This window comes from Toxorhynchites rutilus, chromosome 2 (assembly GCF_029784135.1).
Source record: "Toxorhynchites rutilus septentrionalis strain SRP chromosome 2, ASM2978413v1, whole genome shotgun sequence".
NCBI classification, from domain to species: Eukaryota; Metazoa; Arthropoda; class Insecta; order Diptera; family Culicidae; genus Toxorhynchites; species Toxorhynchites rutilus.
Genome location: NC_073745.1, coordinates 66,182,826 through 66,195,922, shown reverse-complemented (window position 1 = coordinate 66,195,922; position 13,097 = coordinate 66,182,826). Strand labels below are relative to the sequence as shown.

General features: G+C 38.7%; 1 protein-coding gene across 1 annotated transcript in view; it reads right to left on the bottom strand.

Moving 5' to 3' along the window:
• The window catches only part of LOC129766412 (peroxidase), a 69,604-nt gene extending 56,716 nt beyond the window's left edge, over nt 1-12,888 (bottom strand). The window contains exon 1 of the mRNA XM_055766943.1: nt 12,684-12,888. The gene's annotated coding sequence lies outside the window, so the exon portion shown is untranslated. The remainder of the gene's footprint in view (nt 1-12,683) is intronic.
• Nucleotides 12,889-13,097: the final 209 nt, after the last annotated feature.

The following is a 13,097-nucleotide window of genomic DNA, read 5'->3' as shown; positions in this document are numbered from 1 at the left end:
TCGAGAAAAACGCATTTGAAGTTCATTGTTATCGCATCACTAAAATGGCTCTAACTCGGTAAGTAATAGGATTTTCGATAAGTCCTTTGTAGAGTATATTCTTGAGTGCCTAAAGTATGAAGGAAAAATTTTTGTTTTTCATTTCAAATTTCTAGACTAGAATACTTCCCTAAATGAAAAAACTGTAGACAACGTAAAGATTTCAAAAAACGCGCGAGCTCATGAAATCTAACATATTGAAAATCTTCAAGCTAAATGAGTTCTTGTAATCGATTAAAACCGAGGACGAGTACTCACAATAATGGTTCAATAAGATTAGAAAATCGTGAAACATACATAGGCTGAATTACATTTTCTTTACATTTGAAAATTTGAAGAACAAATAAATAAAATGTGTGACTTTTCTAACAACGTCTTAGCAACTGTCAACCAAACACTAATTAGTGATTAAGTTGCGTGAATTATTTAATCAAGCGGGTATCGTATCCGATCGACTCTCCTACTGCGATAATTAAGTATATCTACCAACCCTGGGATCTTGTTGATGAAAGTGGTATATCTCTAACATGAGATCAGACAATAGGGGGCCATTTACGGGTTGCCAATAATATTTGAAAATACACTTCTACATAATGTACTCATGGTAAATACTCTCAAACTAGTTTTCATGACAAATCAACTAATTAATTCAACAATTTTGCACAACTTCAACCAAATGAAACTATTCATGAATATATGATACGAAAACATATGTTAGGGATGCGGAAAAATAGTCTTCAGAAACTCTCATTCGTAAACTTGACATCTCGAGTGGTTCGGCATCCCTGTTGTTCGCGCTAGGACGAGAAAGAAGAGTAAGAAGCCAGTCTTGTCTTAGGTATATCTGAGACGAGCAGGAAAATACTAATTGTTTAATATATGTGACATTCGGTTGAATAATTAATACAAAAAATGGTACAGCTCCGATACAAGGAACACATGTTTTTCTCATGGGAAAATAATCTTCCGAAATTTTATCACAATTGGCAACCTTCACATCTTGCGTGACTCGGCTTCCATGTTATCTAGCACTTGGTCGCAGAAATTGCAAAGAGATGAGTAAGAGGCCAGTTGTCATGTCCTGTCTTAGAAAGGAACCTATAAGGTCCTATTAACTTTTGTTGTATCCTTAACTCGAACTACTATCGAGCCTTTCTTAATGGGTGATTCAGCTGATTTGCTTACGCTCATAAACCTAACATTATCGATCGTAAAAACGTTTGATTCGAAAACAAGCTAACTACTCGATTGTTTCTCACGTTCGCTACCTGCATCCATTTTGCGGTGTCCCCATCAAGATCCACTGGGGAGGGTATTTAAAATGACAAATTATCGCCGCGTAACAAAATCCGCACTTTCAACCTTTAATTTCTCATGTCGTTACCACCATACAGGTTCCATTCTGCTTGGTCATAATCTTGATCATTCGGAATAAATGAATACCTAATCAACGCTGCTCTGCAGCAGCCACAAACAGAGCGAGTAATGGGAGTAAAGTTAACGTCAACAACAAGTATGGTACGGGACCGCGGCGGCCTACGCTTATCAGCAACAGATCCAACGCCATCGGAGAAATGGCAGAAACGAGCGCCGCCGAGGGCGAAATTGAAACTATGTCGGTATTCGTTGGCTTTCGACACGTTCGTTACATTTTTAACGGATCGATAAATCAAAGCACAAATTTGTGCAATTCTGTGTGAGTCGATATCTTACCGACGAGAGTGGCCTCTATGACAAGATTATGACATAATTGATGTTTGGCCCTCCCTGTAAATATATACGATTTTTTTTTCGCGCCAAACGACTGTGGCCAGGCTGCTGCGAGTTGCGGAGATCTCGCAGATCTGGATGTTGCTTCGCCGGTTGTGGCCACGGAGAATAGCTCAAAACGTGTTTATATGTCAGTCGCAAACTATCAACAAAAACATCAACTTTCACGCAAGCATTGGAAGGCCACTTGTTGTTGGGTTGAATGATCGAAGAGATTCATGCCCTCATCGATTGGGTGGCATTGAGGTGGTGTCTGTTGTGGTTATCCAATTGATTTGCTCTTGAGGCGTTCATAATGTCTTTTTTCATTCCCCTGTATGATGTTTGACAAATGCTGCCGATGATTCATATACTATTGTTTCTACTGTCGAAAGGTTAATCGCAGACTAATTTGAACACAAATCCGAGAGCTGCTTGGCAAGAAAGGTACGACTTTTGTGAGTTAGTTTTGAGAGACTTGATAACTCTGACAGCTAATGTGATTCTGCTTTTAAGTTGTTTTCTATAGAGAAACGTAAATACATGTAAGCTAAAAGAGAGTACGCTTACGTGATAAGGTTATCTGATCATTAACACGTTGAGCCCCAAAGTTTCCTTGTCGCGCTTTCCATTCAACCCGCATCAAAAGTGTTTGCACAGTATCAGTGTCGGTCCCACCTTCCAAAGTGACCTATTTTATAAACAGAAAATGGTCAGAAATTTGACTAGGAAGTATTCACATTTTGTAAACCATCCGAAAACAAACCGTGTATATTTTTATTTTTTTATTTTGTATCTGTCAGTTCTAGTCAGTCAGTTTCCTACAAAAAAAGCTCAACGTCGGCCCCTAGGGACCGACGCGGGGCTCAACGTGTTAAGTGAGCTAGGGGAGCGATTTGTGGAAACAGTGGAAACAAAACGAAAAAAAGGCGGAAGAGGGATTGTTTACTTGAAGCGTGGCATAAAGAGGTAGGTCACAACCAGTGTTGCTACATTTAAATCTGTACCAGAGGGGTAAAAAATCTTTGTCATCTGTACTTTTTTTTCCAAAAATCTGTACCATCGAAAATATTCTTCGTAGAGAAAAAAATAATGTATAAGCATTAAAAAAATACTCATTTATTTACTAAAAATACTACATTTACATTTGCAAGTCATTCGTATGTTTGATGATGCTTATACATAATTTTTTTTTTTAATCTAGATTGCATACTGCCACTACGATGTTTGACCAAATCCTTAGATCTTAAAATTGCGTTCATCGTATCGCTTATTTTTGTTCTGATTATATTCAGAATAAATCGCTCAACAGTTGCCGAGGAGTGAGGCACAGTGAGCATCTAAATATCGATTCAAGATCGTCGAATCCTGGCCTAGAGACATCATGGTGGCAACTTATATATTAGGCTGTCAAAAAACTCCTGCGGTATTTCCGCGAGGTGTCGTTGTAAGCGCGTAGTTCTAGTTGTATTCATTGTATCGACTCATACTATAGCTTGTTGGAAAGGTATTTTTTCGCGCTATAATATAGTGTTTTGTTTGGTTAAGTCGTTCGTGATATAGTCGTGTTATAGTGTCGCAAATATGGAGCAAAATAAAGAGAAAATCCGACATATTTTACAGTACTACTATGACAAAGGCAAAAATGCATCTCAAGCTGCCAATAAAATTTGTGCAGTTTATGGACCCAATACAGTTTCCATTTCCACCGCACAACGATGGTTTCAACGTTTTCGTTCTGGTGTAGAGGTCGTCGAAGATGCGCCACGCTCCGGAAGGCCTGTCGTCGAAAACTGCAACAAAATCGCTGAATTAGCCGAGAAAGTCCGGCATAGTAGCAGCCGTAACATCGGCCAAGAGCTGGGGATAAGTCATCAAACCGTTATTAACCATTTGAAGAAGCTTGGATTCACAAAGAAGCTCGATGTATGGGTGCAACACACGTTGACGCAAAAAAACATCTTTGACCGTATCGACGCATGTGAATCGCTGCTGAATCGCAACAAAATCGACCCGTTTCTGAAGCGGATGGTGACTGGCGATGAAAAGTGGGTCACTTACGACAACGTGAAGCGCAAACGATCGTGGTCGATGCCCGCTGAAGCGGCTCAGACGGTGGCCAAGCCCTCATTAACGGCCAGGAAGGTTCTGCTGTGTGTTCGATGGAATTGTCAAGGAATAATCTATTATGAGCTGCTTCCCTATGGCCAAACGCTCAATTCGGACCTGTACTGCCAACAACTGGACCGCTTGAAGGTAGCACTCATGAAGAAGAGGCCATCTTTGATAAACAGAGGCCGCATTGTCTTCCATCAGGACAACGCCAGGCCACACACTTCTTTGGTGACGCGCCAGAAGCTCCGGGAGCTCGGATGGGAGGTTCTTTTGCATCCGCCGTATAGTCCGGACCTTGCACCAAGTGACTACCACCTGTTTTTGTCCATGGCGAACGAGCTAGGTAGTCAGAAGTTAGCCACAAAAGAGGCCTGTGAAAATTGGCTATCCGAGTTTTTTACCAATAAGGAAGCGAGCTTCTATAACAGGGGTATTATGAAGTTGGCATCTCGTTGGGAACAAGTCATCGAACAAAACGGCGCATATTTAACTTAAAACAGATGATTGTAACTAATTTTATGAACAAATGAAAATTCAAAAAAAATACCGCAGGACTTTTTTGACAGCCTAATATTACGTTGACGGTCATTTCAGTGAGATTATGTACCGTGCACTTTACCGGTTTAGGCTTGAGACAAAGTTCATTCCAGGAATACATCGGCAATATTGCTGAAGTTTGATTTTTAATCAAATTCAATTAAATAAACTGTACCCTGTTTTAGGTGATATCGCTTATTTTTATTCACTTCAGCGCCCCTAGTTGTCACATGGTGAAACTATTGACAGCGTTTTGATCCGGGTGGTTCTTCAAAATTGAAGGATACATCCAAAAGCTATCGACGATGGAACGCTAAAGGCGAAAAAAAAAATCGCAAAATCACATTGAGAACCCGACGTGGTCGAACACCGATGAAAACTTGAAGGGATGCATGGAAGGCTGGGTCAAGCGTTGACACATATGTGTTGCTTCAGATGAAACGTATCTTGAAAAAGATAAAATAAATTTGCCTGAAATTTAACTCTATTTTGTTTTATTTAAAAAATCCCGGTACTTTCTGATCATAGGGTACGTATGGATTTTTAGACAAATAGTCAGTAACAAATTTATAAATATGAAACCAATTTGGCATGTGGAGGTTTTAGGGTGCAATAAATGTTTTTACGGTGGTTTGACACTCCTTTCTCCTCTCTAAAGAGGAGGAGCGGAGGGTGCGGAACAATTCCAGAATTGAACAAGCAAATGGAATTAAACTTGGCATATAGAGGATTTAGGGCAGGAGTTGGTGCTCCGCGGGAAATTTGTGCTCCGCGAAATTATAGCAAGTGCTTGAAAACCCACTCTGAAAAAAACATTCTTTAAATTAATTTCACTGGGCATATAGTGATTTATTTTGTTTACTGCGACACACAATCGAAAAAGAATTGTTCCCAATTGAATAATGCCAATGCAAATAGGATTTGTTTTATTGGTTAATAATTGGAGATGCTCCGTCAAATTTTTCTGCTATAAAAAGTGCTCTGCCGTAAAAGAAATCAGAAAACCCCTGTTTTAGGGATCGATAAACGTTTCTATGGTGGTTACCATACAAATGAAACATAAATTTCTACATAACTCGAAAACTAATCAATCAAATGGAGCCAAATTTGACATATGAAGGTTTTTGAATATGAGAAATGTTTCTATGATGGTATGACACTCCTCCCCCCTCTGAAATGGAGAGAGGGTCCCGCAAAAATAATACACATATTTCAACCAAACATATTTCAACTAAACATGACAATTGTTTTTTTTTAATGTGATAAAACGCACTCCTTTATCTTCTTCTATCTATATAAATGAAAATGGATCACCGAATGTGTTGATAAGAGCAAAACTCGAGAAAAGAATTGTCCATGTAACGGAGGAACATGTTATTTGCAAGTGGATGAAAAATCTTGAACGAGAATTGTGTCTGAAAATAATTTAATATTACAATGACGAGTTTTGATAGAAGTACTAGGAATTTTATAGTAAAAGTTAATTTTAAAGGGTAGATTAGAAAATCAATCAATGAACAGTTCTGCGATGGGACCTATGAATGTGCGCTTAGTAAAAAAACGTGAATGTGATAACGAAAAATAAATTTTGGTCAGGACGAAGTTTGCCGGGTCAGCTAGTAAACAAATGCATAAAGCATATGATACAAGACAACCTGATACCAACCACAAACAAAACACAGTAGACTTCCAAGATGGCTGAAGAGTGGTTTTAGCAAGTTGGCCCACCTTAGGATATACTTCTACGCGCCTTGGTTAGAACTTGCGCCGGTGCGCCGCAAAGTGGAAGAGAGACGAAAAGGCTGAAAAAGATTGCCTGACTAATTTCCAACAAAGATGAGAATTTGAAATTTTCATTAATTTGTTTTTTTTACTTGACTACATGATACATGTTAACTGTTTTTGTTTTGATTTAATTATTAATTTATGATGGAAAAACGATTGACCAACTGAACCTGTGCGTGGGGTTAGTTGGTCAATTTATTCTGGAATATAAAGACGTTAAATAAAAGAAAAATATCAAATAAATAATCCTCTGGTTATTTTTCATTGAAAGGGTAAAAGGTAAGCTTCATTGTGGTACATAACATTCTAACGCAAAACCTCGTACTACAAAGTTGTAGCCAAATTTAATCAAAAATGACCATGTCAAAATCAAACAAAAAGGAAATCACACAAAAAAAATCGTACAACGAAATGCTGTCAAAGTTTTTAGTAAGAGATCTGTAGTATAGGTGACTGATCTAAGCCAAGCACATTCTTTTTCAATAATTATTTACAAACTATGTTCCAGCCAACACCGTATTATTCTATGAGAAGCAGGGTTGCCAACTATAATTTTAAAAAATCAGGAAGAATGAAAATAAAAATCAGGATACATCAGGATTGCTCATATTGGGTTGTCTGAAAAGTTAATGTCGATTTTTGGGAAAACAAAAATATCATTTTCAATCAACGCATTACAATTTAATTTTATATCGCTAATTCTGTTTAACAATCTTTCGTCATCTTTCACATAGCTAAAATATTCTCTCCTCCCAGAACATGTTTGCTTCCTCGTCGAAAACTGCTGCGAGCCATACATGTGAAAAACAGGTTGCTTGGTAGTAGCTCATAATACAGAATCCATGCCAAATCCCACCAGAAACAGAGTATATCTTCCTTCGGGCGAAGACCCGATATGTAAAAGAATTAATAAGCATGATATAAATCCCTCGCATAAGCGGAAATGCTAGTGTTTCGCCTGATTTATTTATCGTTTTTCCAAAAAACCTACAGCATCACTACAGCCAATTGCAGAGAAATCAATATTCAACTTTTCCCTAAATCCATCGTCCATGTTTTGGAATGAATCTTTACTCGACAAATTCGGAAAGCATGTCAGCAGTGAAAGACTTGTTCAATTTTTCCTAATTTTTATGATATTTAGCACGGTTATAGATATGTTTACCATAGTCCCTTCATTGAAGTTGATTTTACTTTGAATCAGACGAACAAATTACATATAAAATCATTTTATATTGACTGTGGATTCAAAAGCTTTGTGTCTAGAGAATTTAACTTAATGTAAGATACAAGTGCGAACCGGAAAACTATCATAACAGAAAACTTTGGCAAGAAAACCAGCATATTTATAACGAATAATGTAAAGAGTACAAAAATCAGGAAAAGTCAGGATAATTTCAGAAAAATCGGGATAAATTGAGTGTTCGTCAGGATATCAGGGAGCCTGCTGAAAAGTCTAGGAAATCCTGAAAAATCGGGAAGGTTGGCATCTCTGATGAGAAGACGAAAAATAGAAGAGCAGAGTAGAGAAGATAATTCAGATGAGAAAGAATTAACGGAAGATTATATATCCAAGGACGCCCTCTAAATACTCATTTAGCTGGCTTTTTGAGTGTACGGAACATCAAGGAAATAATGTAAAATTGGTCTGCCTCTTGATGGATCATAAATATCTGTTCTCCTTTTTTGAGAACAGTCCTGTTTACTCTCAAAAGCACCTTGCCTATCATTGGAACCGAATTACACTTTCTAAACGACAATGAAAAAAAAACTTGTAATCCTCGCTTCTGTAACAATCGACAACAAAAACTGTTCCAAAACCTGCATGTCCATTGTCAACATCTTTGTCGAAACTAGATTGCGTAACTTGGACAGCAATGAGATCGAACGATCAACCCGTGACTAACTGCTGCAGTTAGCTGCGTGTTGTCCACTCAGTTGTTTTCCTTTCATTCAGATGATGTACTACAAAAGTGTTTCGGAAAATTCCGATCCAGCACAATTGCAAAGTGCTTACTTTTGCGATCACCCTGGGCGTCTTTGCGGTTCTTTTTGGAACCAATCGGGAACCAGTTATTTAATTTTTTTTCTCATTTCTTGGACAACCGGTGAAATACTTTTACTATTTTACCTTTCGTTTCGGTCCAATGTACGGAAAAAAAAACTTCACCACCAAGGACGTCAGCTTGCTGCAACTTGAGCGGGGAATTTTGGCGATGAATATGAACGCTCCATGGTTGTGTGCCATGGAAAACCACAGATCTGCACAAGACTCACCCCACATTCGCTGGTTTGATGTTTGACGGTGAGCCTCACAGCTTCTCGATCGGAAAGTGAAACAGCGGTGGCTTTAAATTATCATTTCTCTTTCGAGAAGGGTCCAATTAAATCGAACAATTGGGTCATTCTTTCGGTCCTCGGGGAGCTCTGATGATCGGGAAGAGAGGCCGAAGAGCGCGCACAGGCGCGGAAACGGCAAATTAATCGGATTACCCACGACGGACGACGACTCTGCGTGCGGATCCGACGAGAACTAATGATTCTCGCGATGGGTTCGATGGTAATTTGCCTATTTCGGTGTACCTTGAGCCTCCTGAACCGCGATAGATGCGTGCCATGGTGCGCCATGGACCCACAAGCCATTAAAGCTAAAATTACAAAGTGCGAAGATGCGCAGAACGGCACGGCAAATATACACTTTCACACGCGGAATCGCCAAAAGAAACCGAAAAAAAAGGTCGGTAGATGTCGAGAGCGCGCGGCCGCAGCGTTACATATGACACAGATTTGGAAATTTATGGACCGGAAATGAAATGTGTTTATATTTGTCCGTGACTTTCTGTTTTCTTGATTAGCAGCGGGGCAGCACAGGAGGTGAATTGTAGTCTCCATCCGCAGCGGGGTAAATTACAAAATCGGTTTATTGGCGGAGGGGGCCTTGTGATAAGCGGAAATTGGGAATTCGGAGTCGAAATCGACATGGATTATCGCTGTATTAATCTCAATCCATTTTTTTTGGGGGAAGTGAAATAGTTTTTCAGCGGAAACGAACCATTAGACATGCTCGATCTGATACTTTGGGGGTCGGAGACAATCAGATGAATATGTGGCAATTGGTTTATTGCAGGTGTGATGAAAACTTTTGCGGATTTTGAACTGATTTTGATGATTTTATTTTGGAATGAAATGGACTTACTTTTACTGGTTTTCTGAAGATTCTAAAACATTGATCTGAATTATATTTGTTCAAAAGACAATTTCCAGAATTGAGAAGAAGGGAATATGAAAAATTGCATTATGCTATTTCATAAATATCCTAATAATAAATAAGTTTAATTTTATAAAATTAAAGTGGGCAGCTCTTTTTGCCAAAGAAGGAATAATTTTCCTAAAATATCATTATTTTTTTTGCTATCTGTAGAATGTCTCGTTTAAATATTTGGAACGAAAGGCAAATGACTAGTTAAAGCTATATATACAGCCATTCCATGCCAAACCGATATAGTGATTCTGAGATTTTCGTGAAAATTCGTAGTTTTGTTCTTTATTGCAAAATATTCGACCTGTATTTTTTTATTTTTTTCATTAGAGTGACCATTTCCATTTTAGGGTTGTTCGAAAAAACAACTTTTGCCTCTATTTTCAAAAAACAGTTTTTCAAAAATTCATAACTTTTGAACTACTAGACCGATTAAGATGATCGACATATCAAACTAAAGCCAATCACCTGTTCCTGCAGAAAATTCGAATTCTGCTCTCGTTATTGTTGATTGTATTCGTTTTTTATTGTTTTCACAGTCTCGGGATCAAAAGCGGGCTTTTTTTCGTTTTTGAGTTATGATTTTTCAAAATAAAAGAAAATGTGAGTCTAATGTTTTGCGATTAAGAACAAATCTACCACTTTTCACGAAAATCTGAGTACCACTATATCGGTTTGGCATGGAATGGCTGTATATATTAGGCTGTCAAAAAAGTCCTGCGGTATTTCCGCGAGGTGCCGTTGTAAGCGCGTAGTTCTAGTTGTATTCATTGTATCGAGTCATACTATAGCTTGTTGGAAAGGTATTTTTGCGCGCATATAGTCCTTGACAGTGTTTTGTTTGGTTAAGTCGTTCGTGAGTTATAGTGTCGCAAATATGGAGCAAAAAAAAAAGAGAAAATCCGACATATTTTACAGTACTACTATGACAAAGGCAAAAATGCATCTCAAGCTGCCAATAAAATTTGTGCAGTTTATGGACCCGATACATTTTCCATTTCCACCGCAAAACGATGGTTTCAACGTTTTCGTTCTGGTGTAGAGGTCGTCGAAGATGCGCCACGCTCCGGAAGGCCTGTCGTCGAAAATTGCGACAAAATCGCTGAATTAGCCGAGAAAGACCGGCATAGTAGCAGCCGTAGCATCGGCCAAGAGCTGGGGATAAGTCATCAAACCGTTATTAACCATTTGAAGAAGCTTGGATTCACAAAGAAGCTTGATGTATGGGTGCCACACACGTTGACGCAAAAAAACATCTCTGACCGTATCGACGCATGTGAATCGCTGCTGAATCGCAACAAAATTGACTCGTTTCTGAAGTGGATGGTGACTGGCGATGAAAAGTGGGTCACTTACGACAACGTGAAGCGCAAACGGTCGTGGTCGAAACCCGCTGAAGCGGCTCAGACGGTGGCCAAGCCCTCATTGTCAAGGAATAATCTATTATGAGCTGCTTCCCTATGGCCAAACGGTCAATTCGGACCTGTACTGCCAACAACTGGACCGCTTGAAGGTAGCACTCATGAAGAAGAGGCCATCTTTGATAAACAGAGGCCGCATTGTCTTCCATCAGGACAACGCCAGGCCACACACTTCTTTGGTGACGCACCAGAAGCTCCGGGAGCTCGGATGGGAGGTTCTTTTGCATCCGCCGTATAGTCCGGACCTTGCACCAAGTGACTACCACCTGTTTTTGTCCATGGCGAACGAGCTAGGTAGTCAGAAGTTAGCCACAAAAGAGGCCTGTGAAAATTGGCTATCCGAGTTTTTTACCAATAAGGAAGCGAGCTTCTATAACAGGGGTATTATGAAGTTGGCATCTCGTTGGGTAATGATTGTAACTAATTTTATGAACAAATGAAAATTAAAAAAAAAATACCGCAGGACTTTTTTGACAGCCTAATATATAACACTTCATGGCAATTTATTTCTGTTAGGAAAAAATGCTGCAAAATATGTTTTGCTTGTCAATGTTTTCGCCATTTTCCGGAAACTTATGGTGTTGTTATTTTCGTGTTAGATTTATCTGTTCCTTTTTCGATCCCTGTCATAATATAGGTCGGACTCGATTATATATGATTCGATTGTATACAATCTTAGACTCGATTATATACGGTCGAAAAAAATATTTCTATTTCATTTATGGCTTATTTCAAGAAAAATTCAATGTGTATAGTATAATTCGTGATTTTTGGAGATTTTAATTAAAGGATCGCCAGTAATTGTTGGAAATTATATTGCAGAGAAATGCAGAAATTAGAAAAGAAGTTGGATGTGGAAGAACAAATTAGAGAGCTTCAATTTGGTTGATGGAAACAATCTTGTTTATCATGCATTTTTAGGGTAAAATAAGTATGCAAGGTTTCTTTAAAAATCACTAACTTCTGAGTTTTTCACTTCCAAAATGTTATTTAAATCCACGAATTTGAATTTGATGAATCAAAAACTAAATTCTTCTTCAAAAACAAAGACTTCAACAGAGGCGATCCTTTTTAAATTTAATCATTTGAATTTTTCTTTTCACTTTGTATGTTTGTTGCTTCTTCATGATGTGTTTAATTTGTTTTCTTTATCATCAGGCGATTTTGCAAAAATCAAGATCAAATTTTTTGGAGCGTCTTCTTTTTCTTCATTTGCGTTTTTGTGACACTTTGTCATTACTATTACATTCAGGTGGATGGTATTCGGGATAATATTATATGAGCCTGCTCACAGATGAATAAATGATTGAGGGGTTTTAATCTTTTTGAGATTTACAACATAAAAATAGAATTAATCCATCTTTAGATTGTACATGACACACTTTGTGTAATTTGGGTACACATTTCACAACGATTCGATGGTTGAGAGAGGAAAAACAGCGTAAACATTTATCAGAAGATCCCGCAAAATCCCGTGTCACTACTTCATAGCTCACACACAAGAATGTGTAATATTCCACAAAAAGGTCACTATTATTTTCTCTGATTGATATGGAAGTCCTATTTGACAAATATCCTTGTTCTCCAAACACAATCATCCGCAGGAAATAAAATCTGTTCAGTGATACAAAGCACTTGTAATCCTTAAGAGTCCATTTCATCTGCTCTTCAAACTGTCACTCAATATCAATCACTGACTTCAAGTTCCTTTCACGTGAACTCGGTGACTCCTTCGGCAGAAGATACACACACACACACACACTGCCCAATCTGCTCACCTTGATCGAAACTCGTTGAACTCTCGACCGCTACTAATCCAAAAAGCTCTGGAACGCACGAATTTGTAGGCTCCCCAAAAACAATAAACCGCGAACACCGCTTGTCAACTATCGAAATAGCCGAAAATGTAGCTCTGCGCACTTACTCCCTCACAACTCGGGCACCCGGTACCGATGCCAAAAATGGACTGTGATCACTGGCACCTGGCTGAATCTGTTTTTATACGCGCGATAAATTTATGGCTGTTCGGTTAGATCCCCCTGGGGTCCGAAAGCCCCAGGAGGCGCACACATTTTTTCGCTACCGCAACCGTTTGTTTTCCTCTTGTTTTCCTCGATCTCTCACTCGAGTGCACTCAGTGTTTCTCTCGCTCAGCCGAACGAGCTACATGGAGCCTTTTTCTCAATGGGGAA